This window comes from Scyliorhinus canicula, chromosome 7 (assembly GCF_902713615.1).
Source record: "Scyliorhinus canicula chromosome 7, sScyCan1.1, whole genome shotgun sequence".
Classification (NCBI taxonomy): Eukaryota; Metazoa; Chordata; class Chondrichthyes; order Carcharhiniformes; family Scyliorhinidae; genus Scyliorhinus; species Scyliorhinus canicula.
This window is the reverse complement of record NC_052152.1, coordinates 9,017,236-9,028,898: the sequence shown is the minus strand read 5'-3', so window position 1 is coordinate 9,028,898 and position 11,663 is coordinate 9,017,236.

The following is an 11,663-nucleotide window of genomic DNA, read 5'->3' as shown; positions in this document are numbered from 1 at the left end:
TGCCTATTTAAACATCCCCGACCAATCTTCCAGCCACCGGCCTTTCCATTGGAATATTGATGTGGTCACTGACCTAAAACGTTCACTTGGTTTTTCAGAATTTCCAGTTTGCATTTCAAACTTTATCTTGCCCTGAAAACACCTCAGTGTCAAAATTGTGTTTGGTGATGCTCCTGTGAAGCATCTCGCCCAAGTTTTTCTACGCTAAGGCTCTATTCGTTGCAGACTCTTGCCGCGTGTGGTAAGGCCTAAACAACACAATGGGCTACAAAGAGAAGCCGAGCCGTAACTCCGGCAGCAGCGCACCCCTCCCCGATGAACTCGATGCATTCTATGCTCGGTTGGAGCAGGAAACCATCGATCCGCTGGCGGGTGCCCCAGCAACCCCGGACACACCCATACCCACCGTCGCAGCTTCCAAATTCAGATAGAACATAGAACATAGAACAGTACAGCACAGAACAGGCCCTTCGGCCCTCGATGTTGTGCCGAGCCATGATCACCCTACTCAAACCCACGTATCCACCCTATACCCGTAACCCAATAACCCCCCCCCCTTAGCCTTACTTTTTTTAGGACACTACGGGCAATTTAGCATGGCCAATCCACCTAACCCGCACATCTTTGGACTGTGGGAGGAAACCGGAGCACCCGGAGGAAACCCACGCACACACGGGGAGGACGTGCAGACTCCGCACAGACAGTGACCCAGCCGGGAATCGAACCTGGGACCCTGGAGCTGTGAAGCATTTATGCTAACCACCATGCTACCGTGCTGCCCACGATGGGCCTTCCTGAAAGTGAACCCTCGGAAGACGACGGGTCTGGACGTGATTCCTGGTCGTGCACTCAGAGCCTGCACGGACCAGCTGGCGGATGTGCTCATGGACATCTTTAACCTGTCCCTACTCCGCTCCGAGGTCCCCACCTGCTTCAATTAGACCACCATCATACCGGTACCAAAGAAGAACCAGGGAACATGCCTCAATGACTACCGCCCGGTGCCCCTGACATCCATCATAATGAAGTGCTCCGAGAGGCTGATCATGAAGGACATCAACTCCATACTCCCAGAACATCTTGATCCACTGCAATTTGCATACTGCCGCAACCAGTCTACAGCAGGCGCCATCTCCCTGCCCTACACTCATCCCTAGAGCACCCCAACAACAAGAACTCCTACATCAGACTCCTATTTATTGACTACAGCTCCCCCTTCAACACAATAATCCCAGCCAAGCTCATATCAAAGCTCCAAAACCTAAGACTTGTCTGCTCACTCTGCAACTGGATCCTTGACTTTCTGACCAACAGACCACAATCAGTAAGAATGAACACCAACACCTCCTCCACAATAGTACTCAATACTGGTGCCCTGCAAGGCTGTGTACTTAGCTCCCTACTCTACTCCCTGTACACACACGACTGCATGGCAAAACTTGGTTCCAATTCCATCTACAAGTTTGCTGACGATACGACCATAGTGGGCCGGATCTCGAATAACGATGAGTCAGAATACAGGAGGGAGATAGAGAACCGAGTGGAGTGGTGTAACGACAACAATCTCTCCCTCAATGCCAGCAAAACTAAAGAGCTTCAGGAAGCAAAGTACTGTACACTCCCCTGTCAGCATCAACGGGGCCGAGGTGGAGATGATTAGCAGTTTCAAATTCCTAGGGGTGCACATCACCAAAAATCTGTCCTGGTCCACACATGTCGAAGCTTCTACCAAGAAAGCACACAAAGCCTATACTTCTTCAGGAAACAAAGGAAATTAAGCATGTCCACACTGACTCTTACCAACTTTTACAGATGCACCATAGAAAGCATCCGATCTGGCTGCATCACAGTCTGGTATGGCAACTGTTTGAACCAAGACCACAAGAAACTTCAGTGAGTTGTGAACAGAGCCCAGTCCATCACATAAACCTGCCTCCTATCCATTGACTCTATCTTCATCTTCCGCTGCCTGGGAAAGTGGGCAGCATCATCAAAGACCCCTCCCACCCAGGTTACTCACTCTTCTAATTTCTTCCATCGGGCAGGAGCTACAAAAGTCTGAGAACACGCACGAACGGACTTAAAAACAGCTTTTTCTCCGCTGTTACCAGACTCCTAAACGACCCTCTTCTGGACTGACCTGATTAATACTACACTCCTGTATGCTTCACCCGATGTGGACCTCATGTTGCCCTATTATCTGGATCTGGAAGAAGGAACTGAAGGCACTGTTGCTAAGTATGCAGATGATACAAAGATCTGTAGAGGGACAGGTAGTATTGAAGAAGCAAGGGAGCTGCAGAAGGACTTGGACAGGCTAGGAGAGTGCGCAATGAAGTGGCAGATGAAATACAGTGTGGAAAAGTGTGAAGTTATGCACTTGGGAAGGAGGAATTTAGGCATGGACTATTTTCTAAATGGGCACATGCTTAGGAAATCAGATGCACAAAGGGACTTATGAGTCCTTGTTCACGATTCCCTTAAGGTTAATGTGCAGGTTCAGTTGGCAGTTAAGAAGGCAAATGCAATGTTAGCATTCATGTCAAGAGGGCTAGAATACAAGACCAGGGATGTGTGTTGTTCCTCGTATCTTAATAAAGCTCGTAGTCTCAAGTGTGGAGAAGATGCTTTATTGTGAGTTCGTTCAGTTTCCAGAGCTCGACCTAGAACTACCTTCCAGTGCTAACTACCAGCTTTGCTTGCTGTGTCCTGCTTACCAGCCCGCCTGCTGTGAAGAGTGTGTCCTCACTTCCTGTCCTGATGTATTTATATGGCTCTCCCGTGTTCCCTCTAGTGGTCGCTCAGTTGTGTTGCATCTGGTTAACTTGTGATCACCACATCCCCCTTTTTCTCTTAACATATTTTCTGAACATCGTTAAAGAAAATTGTATATCCTGTCCCAGTGTATTTATAGCTCTCCCGCTCGTGTTTGCTCTGTTGTTTTTGTATCTGGTCAATCTACGATCACCACATCCCCCTCTTTCTCATTACATAGTTTCTGTACATCATTAAGGAAAATTATACAAAACAGTAACTTATGATATGCGTATCTATACAAGTGATGATGCTATTGCCTTAGTTAAACAAAGCCAATGTATTTATATGTCCAAACTTAATAAACACATTTATGAGTCCAAACTTGATGAATTTGTTCAGAGCTTTTTTTTTCTTTTTGTTGTTGATGACGTGGTGATATTGATATTGCAAGTCCGCTGTGAATGTTGTTGGTGTTCCTTGTTATCTTAAGTACCCAATGCGTCATCCCGAGGTGTTTGCATGGTCACATCACTGATGTTGACTGGCATGGACTTTTGTTTTGTGCTTGTGGTGTTGATTTATTGTCTCATCCGCCTTGGATGCTGGTGTGCTTGCTTGTTCTGGAGCAGACGTGAGTTTGTGCGATTCGTTGTCATCCCATGACATGTTTGTAGTCTTGTTATCGTTTTGCAGTGTGCTGTGGCATCGTCCATCATGTGCCAAGTAGTGCCATTGTGTACAAGTCGTTGTTTCATTGCTGTTGTTTCTGTCGTTCCTGTTTTTGTTGTTTCCGTTGCCGTACTTGTCGCTGTTTTTGTCGTTTCCGTCTTTGTTGTTGTCGCTATCTTTGCTCCTGACTTTGTTGTGTTTGTTGCCATTCTTGTTGTTTCTGCCTCTGTCGTTGTCGCTATCTTTGTGCCTGACGTTGTTGTTTGTCTTGTTGCGCGTCATGTTGCTTTTATTCTTGCTGTTGTCGTTCTCGTTTCTGCTGTGCTTCTTGCTATTGTTGTTTGTCTTGTCGCGCTTCATGTTGTTTTTGTTCTTGCTGTGTTTCTTTTGACTTTTGTTTTTCTTGTTATACTCTATGAGTGTCCCGAGTGGATAATTTGAGTCATTGAGCATTCCGTCTCGCGAGTGGTGCGAATGATCTGATGTTGCATCGGTGCAGGTGACATCAATCAGTTGTGGAGAATTGGATTCCGCATCTTTGCTTTCTTGGTGCTCGTCTTCCGGAGTCAAAGTCTTCTTGATTACATTTGACGCGGTGTCTGTGGACTCTCGCCGCTCCTCTTCTGGAGTCCAAATCTGCATGATTTCAGTTGACGTGGTTTCTCTAGACTCTTGGTGCTCCGCTTCTGGAGTTAAAATCTTCATGATTTCTGTTGATGTTATCTCACTGGACTCCAGGTGCTCCTCTTCTGGAGTCAAAATCTGCACGGTTTCTTTTTGTTTGATGTCTCTGGACTCCAGGTGCTCCTCTTCTGGAGTCAGAATCTGCATGGTTTCTTTCGGCATTGTCTCTGTGGACTCCAGGTGCTCCTCTTCTGGAGTCAAATCTGCATGTTTTCTTTTGGCGTTGTCTCTCTGGACTGTTGGGTGGCCCGACTCTGTGCTTCTGTACAGACAAGCTGAGAACTGTCAGTCTCACTGTGATCCTGTACGTCAAGTGCGAGCACCTTGTCACTGTTTTCGCTCTGTGCTTCGGTACAGACAAGCTGAGAACTGTCAGTCTCACTGTGATCCTGTACGTCGAGTGCGAGCACCTTGTCACTGTTTTCGCTCTGTGCTTCGGTACAGACAAGCTGAGAACTGTCAGTCTCACTGTGATCCTGTACGTTGAGTGTGATCACCTTGTCACTGTCTTCGCATGCAGTGGGCAGAGGTGCATTGTCTTCTTCTTGTTCCTGTGAGCGTGTTGGACTTTCATAGTCCGCTCTTTCTTCTTGTTCCTGTGAGCGTATTGGACTTTCATAGTCTGCTCTTTCTTCTTGTTCCTGTTTGGTGTCCGCCCGGGAGTGTTTGCTTGCATCCCTGTTGGCGTCTTTCATCACTCGCACTGTGGAGCCTGTCATCGCTCTCTCCGTGGAGTCTTCCTGTGCTCTCTGTGTGGCGTCGTCTTCGTCTTGGGTATTGCTGTCATCCAATGTATCGACGAGCTGCCATGGCATCATGGTGTTGGATTCATCCACCATGAGTAGAGTCGTGTTGAGCTTTGCAACGGTGTCGCTGATGCTGTGATCAGCATGTCCAAATAACTCCTCCATGTCTGAGTAGTATTCTTTGAAACCCATTTCATCTTCGTTGGCTTCTTCTACCACGAGTTGATTCGTGTTGAACTTTGCGACCGTGTCGCTGATGCTGTGATAAGCATATCCGACTGACTCAGCTGTGTCTGAGTAGTATTCTCCGAAAACCAAATCATCCTGGTTGGATTCTTCTACCACGAGTTGATTCGTGTTGAACTTTGCGACCGTGTCGCTGATGCTGTGATAAGCATATCCGACTGACTCAGCCATGTCTGAGTAGTATTCTTTGAAAACCAAATCATCTTGGTTGGATTCATCTACCACGAGTTGGTTCGTGTTGTGCTTTGCGACCGTGTCGCTGATGTTGTGATAAGCATATCCGACTGACCCAGTCAGGTCTGAGAGGTAATCGTCGAAAAACAAATCATCTTTTGTTGTTTCGGAATTCTTTTTGTTCGCTTCACTGTGTGTGGTGAAGGCAGCTTTTTCCAAGGTTTTGTGCAAGTTGTTTTTCACTGTTGGTTTAAGTTCAGGCGTTTTTCTGTGTTCTGAGGCAAGAAAATTTGGTTTTACCACTTTAAGTGTCTTGTTTTCAATTTTCGGGCATTTCCCTTTTAAGTGGGCGTGGTCAGGATTCTCAGACGTCATGACGCCACGCGTAGGAACGACTTGCACATGCGCAAATCGGCTTTCTTTCCTTGTGCGGTTCGGTGTCCATTGCGCATGCGCGGCTTGCGCATGCGCATGACGGTCCGCGACGAAGACTTTTTTTGACTGCGCATGCGCGGCTTGCGCATGCGCATAACGATCGGCGCCGCGATCTTTTGTAAACTGCGCATGCGCGACTTCCGGTTCTGGCGCATGCGCAGACGCGATTTGTAGTTCTTTGTTTACCAGAGACTGCAAAATGTGCTCCGACGCCATTTTATCGCGGATTTCAGCGTTTTTTCTTTCTAAAAGTTGTAAGTTACCTTTTCTTTCCGATCTGGACTGGATTTCAGCGTTTTGGCTTTGTGAAAAATTCCTGTTATTTCTTCTTTTTGATCTGTACTGTGCATTCGCGATTTCTTGCTCTTTTGGTGATTTTTTAAGTTTTGCATCACTCAGTCTCTGTGCAGTTTGGACTCTGAGTATGTCTTGCTGTTCAAATTTCTCACAGTACTCTTCAAATTTGTTTAGTACCGTTTGTAAGCTGTTTCTGTCTTCACCTTTTGAGTATTTAAATCCATTATAAACTTTCATAGCTTCATTTCCTTCGATGAGAATTGCTATTTTAATTTCGTCTGAAGCTGCTGCTGCATCATATGCTATGATACCGAAATCGAACATTTGTTTAAACCTTTCCCAGACACTTCTTACTTTTCCAGTCGTGTCCAGGTGAAGTGGGTATCCAAGGCACATCCTCTCATCAGCAATGTCTTCCCAAGTCGAATGTCCAGTAGGAGATTTCCATGCCATTCTTGGTTGAGATTTCCATGCCATTTTTTTTTGTTTTCTGTATCTGCAGCTGAGTTGTCCTGTCATAAGCGTCTGAAATCACTCCTGGGTACCATGTGTTGTTCCTCGTATCTTAATAAAGCTCGTAGTCTCAAGTGTGGAGAAGATGCTTTATTGTGAGTTCGTTCAGTTTCCAGAGCTCGACCTAGAACTACCTTCCAGTGCTAACTACCAGCTTTGCTTGCTGTGTCCTGCTTACCAGCCCGCCTGCTGTGAAGAGTGTGTCCTCACTTCCTGTCCTGATGTATTTATATGGCTCTCCCGTGCTCCCTCTAGTGGTCGCTCAGTTGTGTTGCATCTGGTTAACTTGTGATCACCACAGGATGTACTTCTGAGGCTGTATAAGGACCAATTTGGAGTATTGTGGGCAGTTTTGGGCCCCATATCTAAGGAAGGATGTGCTGGCCTTGGAAAGGGTCCAGAGGAGGTTCACAAGAATGATCCCTGGAATGAAGAACTTGTCGTATGAGGAACGATTGAGGACTCTAGGTCTGTACTCTTGGAGATTAGAAGGATGAGAGGGGATCTTATTGAAACTTACAAGATGCTGCGAGACCTGGATAGAGTGGACGTGGAGTGGATGTTTCCACTTGTAGGAAAAACTGGAACCAGAGGACACCATCTCAGACTAAAGGGACGATCCTTTAAAACAGAGATGAGGAGGAATTTCTTCAGCCAGAGGGTGGTGAATCTGTGGAACTCTTTGCCGCAGAAGGCTGTGGAGGCTAAATCACTGAATGTCTTTAAGACAGAGATAGATAGGTTCTTGATTAATAAGGGGATCAGGGGTTATGGGGAGAAGGCAGGAGAATGGGGATGAGAAAAATATCAGCCATGATTGAATGACAGAGCAGACTCGATGGACAAGTGGCCTAATTCTGCTCCTGTGTCTCATGGTCTTATTATGTATTTTCTTTTTATTTTCTTTTATTTTCATATACTAAATGATCTGTTTGAGCTGCTTGCAGAAAAATACTTTTCACTGGACCTCGGTGACAATAAATAAATCCAATCTATGTTGGTTGCGGATTTTTAGAATTATAAACAGGGTAAGATCAGAGGGGTCTCGGTGAAGATGACACACTGCAAGCAGAAACCCTCGGCTCACTGAAGAAACTCTGAAGAAGAGTTATATGTGATGGAACCATCAATTCACCAGACACGATGAGTCGCACATGGCCGGCCGCGTGGTGGAGGTTTTCCAAGATGGCGGCCCCCATGAATCGCACGTGGCTGGAGGGGGCGGAGTCGGGGCATAGGCCGCAGCGTTTCGGGCCCCGCGGGGCTAAGAGTGTGGGAAGCGGTTACTGTGAGTCGCTGGGGAGTTGGAAGCTGAGGCCCTTTTTTGCGAGGCACACTCTAGCGTAATGCGCTTTTCGCCCGCAGCTGCTGCAGGTCGCGTTGCGGGCCAGGCAGTGCTGCCGCGGGTGCTGGTTCTGGCCGCAGAAATGGCAGGCTGGAGCAGCATCGTGACTTGCTGGGGCAGCATAGTGGCTGGCTGGAGCAGCATCGCGACTTGCTGGGGCAGCATGGTGGCTGGCTGGGGCAGCATGGTGGCTGGGCGGTCGTGTAGCACAGGCCTGGGGGAGTCGCTGGTCGGGGGCCCATGATTGGGTCGCGATGTCCGTGGGGAACGAATTAAGGCTGCGGAAGGAGACCTCCATCGTGGTCACAGCTTCCACAGTCATTTCTAAGTCCTGGGCCCCCTTTTCCAGCAGTCGGTGGCGCACATAGTTAGACCTGAGGCCCGCTACAAAAGCATCGCGTACCGCCAATTCCCTGTGTTCAGCCGCGGTAATCGCTTGGTAATTACAGTCATTGGACAAATTGTTAAGTTCTCTTAGGAATTCGGCGAGTGATTCCGTAGGCTGCTGACGGCGGGTCGTGAACACATGGCGAGCGTAAACTTCATTAATGGGCCTTATATACATTTTTTCGAGAATTGCTAGCGCCGCAGTATATGAACTGGCCGAGTTTAGTTGCGTTGAGATTCTATGGCTCACCCTCGCGTGCAGTAGACTCAGCTTCTGATCTTCTGTAGTTTCGGCTGTGCTTGCTTCGGCCAGGTAGGCCTTGAAGCACCGGATCCAATCGGAGAAGATTTCTTTAGCCTCTGCATCCTGCGGGTTGAGTTCCAGGCGTCCAGGCTTGAGGGCCGATTCCATAATCAATCTTACTGTTCTTAAGTCGATTAAATTGATGGAACCATCAATTCACCAGACACATGTTTCCGATGTGAATCTAGGCTTTAATCGACTTACTTCAGAGCCAGCCTGTTACCCGTTGATGAACTCGAAGTGACCCAGGCTGACTCTGGACACGGATACTTATACAGCTGCACTAGGGGGAGGAGTCGTGGGCGGAACCAAGGGTGGAGCCCAGTACAAGTTCCTAAGTGCTCCCAGCACTACTCCCCCTAGTGGTAGCATGGCGCTACTGCGCTTACATAACAGTGTGAATTAGTATATGAAATGAAATGAAAATTGCTTATTGTCATGAGTAGGCTTCAATGAAGTTACTGTGAAAAGCCCCTAGTCGCCACATTCCGGCGCCTGTCCGGGGAGGCTGGTACTGGAATCGAACCGTGCTGCTGGCCTGCTTGGTCTGCTTTAAAAGCCAGCGATTTAGCCGAGTGAGCTAGACATTCATTTTGTTATTCCCTCCACAGATGCTGCCAGACCTGCTATGATTTTTCCGGGAATGTCTGTTTTTCGTTCATTAAGAGGTATCTGGATTTGCACCTCACGTGCCAAAGCGCAGGGCTATGGAGCAAAGGCTGGAAAGCGGGAGTAGGCTGGGTGGCTCAGTTTTAACCGGCGCAGATGTGATGGTCTGAATGGCCTCTTTCTGTGATGCAATCTTTTTACGAGTGAATTCTATGATCTCTATGAAGCGTGAACTCAGCAGCTTAGCCCTTCTTTAGTTCTCTGTCCCAAGGCTGGTCCATGGTCTTATTGAGCCGCAGAATAGAGTCGAGGGGCTGAATGGCCTACTCCTGCTCCTTGTTCGTATGTTCATAATCACTGACGCCGCAACTTTTGCTCTGGGTGGGGCAAACCGGCGGGTCCTGAGTCCATCCCATCCGGAAAGGGGATTGGATCCCATGCTGTTGCCACCAATCTGATCCACATCAGCCATCCAGACAAACTACATTGTTGGGGCCAGCCCGCTGTGCGGGTTCGCCATGGTGCATGGGGCCAGAGCCGCGCGCATGCACGGACCCGCGGCCGGAACTGCAGGGCTCCGTATCGGCAGCAGGAACTGCGAGGACTACTCCGGCATCCTGCCAGCCCCTTCAAAACAGAGAATCACTGGACTTTCTCCAGGAGTGATTTGTGCCCGTTTTCTCGCGGGCATTGGGACATCGCCCAATTATCAGAGAATTCCGCCCAAGGAGTCACCCATTTAAAGCAGCGATGATGGGTTCTTTTTACTGAGGGTCGTGAGTCTTTGGAACTCTCTTCCTGAAAAGGCAGTGGAAGCAGAGCCTTTGAATATTTTTAAGACAGAAGTAGATACATTCTTGATAAGCAAGTGGGAGCAAAGTTATCGCGGTAGGTGGGAATGTGGAGTTATTGAACGGGGGAGCATGCTTGAGGGTCGAACGGCCTACTCCTACTTTACTTTCGTATGTTCTTCTGATTTCACGTATTCTGGGGGTAAATTGAAGATTGTCAGTGTTTGGTTTTTCTTTAAATTATTATTATCATTCAAGACTTTAAGGTAAGTATATTATCCTTTGGCCACAGGGTTTAGCACTGCTGCCTCACAGCGGCAGGGACCCGGGTTCAATTCCAGCCTCCGGTCTGTGTGGAGTTTGCACGTTCTCCCCGTGACTGCGTGGGCTTCCTCCGGGTGCTCCGGTTTCCTCCCACAGTCCAAAAATGTATAGCTCAGGTGGATTGGCCATGATAAATTGCCCCTTAGTTTCCAGGGATGTGCGGTTAGGTGGGGTTACAGGGATAGGTGCTCTTTCAGAGTTTCGGTGAAGAGGCAATGGGCTGAATGGCCTCCTTTTGCACTGTAGGGATTCTATGCATTCTAGGATCTGTGTCTTGCTGCTTTGGAGGCATGTGTACATGAAATGAAAATTGCTTATTGTCACAAGTAGGCTTCAAATGAAGTTACTGTGAAAGGTCCCTAGTTGCCACATTCCGGCGCCAGTTCGGGGAGGTTGGTACGGGAATTGAAACCACGCTGCTGGCCTACCTTGGTTTGCTTTCAAAGCCAGCAATTTAGCCGTGTGCTAAACCAACCCCTAGCTGTCATCTAATTAATATAACCATTAACCCTTTTCAGTAGAGGTTTCCCATCACATCAGGAATCTCTCCTCTTAGTGCCTCCGTTGGAAGGATTGACATGTTGTTGCACAGTAGTTAGCACTGTTGCTTCACAGCTCCAGGGCCCAAGGTTCGATTCCTGTCTTGGTTCACTGTCTGTGTGGAGTCTGCACCTTCTCCCCGTGTGTGTGTGGGTTTCCTCTGGGTGCTCTGGTTTCCTCCCACGGCCCAAAGATGTGCAGGTTAGTTGGGTTGATCCTTGGTGTGCAAAAAGGTTAGTTTGAGTTATGGGGATAGGGTGGAGGTGTGGGCCAGTGCAGACTCGATGGGCCGAATGGCCTCCTTCTGCACTGCAAATTGTATGATACTCAAACTATTTGATCTTTCCATGGTTATTAAGTGTGACTTGAACCTGGAGCTCTGGGCTGGAAGTAGAGAAGCTACCCAGTGCACCACAAGAAAAAATGAAATGAAAATCGCTTATTGTCACGAGTAGGCTTCAATGAAGTTACTGTGAAAAGCCCCTAGTCGCCATATTCCGGCGCCTGTCCAGGGAGGCTGGTACGGGACCTCTCCAGCCCATTTTATAAATGAACACATGGACCTTTTATAAATTAACCATAGTATCCCTGGATGCCAAAGGCAACAGTGAATTAGGAATTTGGGTTGGGTGCTGTGTTCCTCCTCCGACCTGCGGGTGGCGCTGTCAGTCATTCGGCCTAGGGGGAGGGACCAGTCTACTCTTGCCGCGGCCCCTGGATCGTCGTGCGCTCCGTCGCCTCCTCGGCTCCGGCCGGCGGGGCGCGCTGTGCCCGCCGGGGGCTGTAGTCCTGAAAGCGCGGTGACGCCGTGGGGGAAAGCGGAAGCGGAAAGGCGGAAAGAC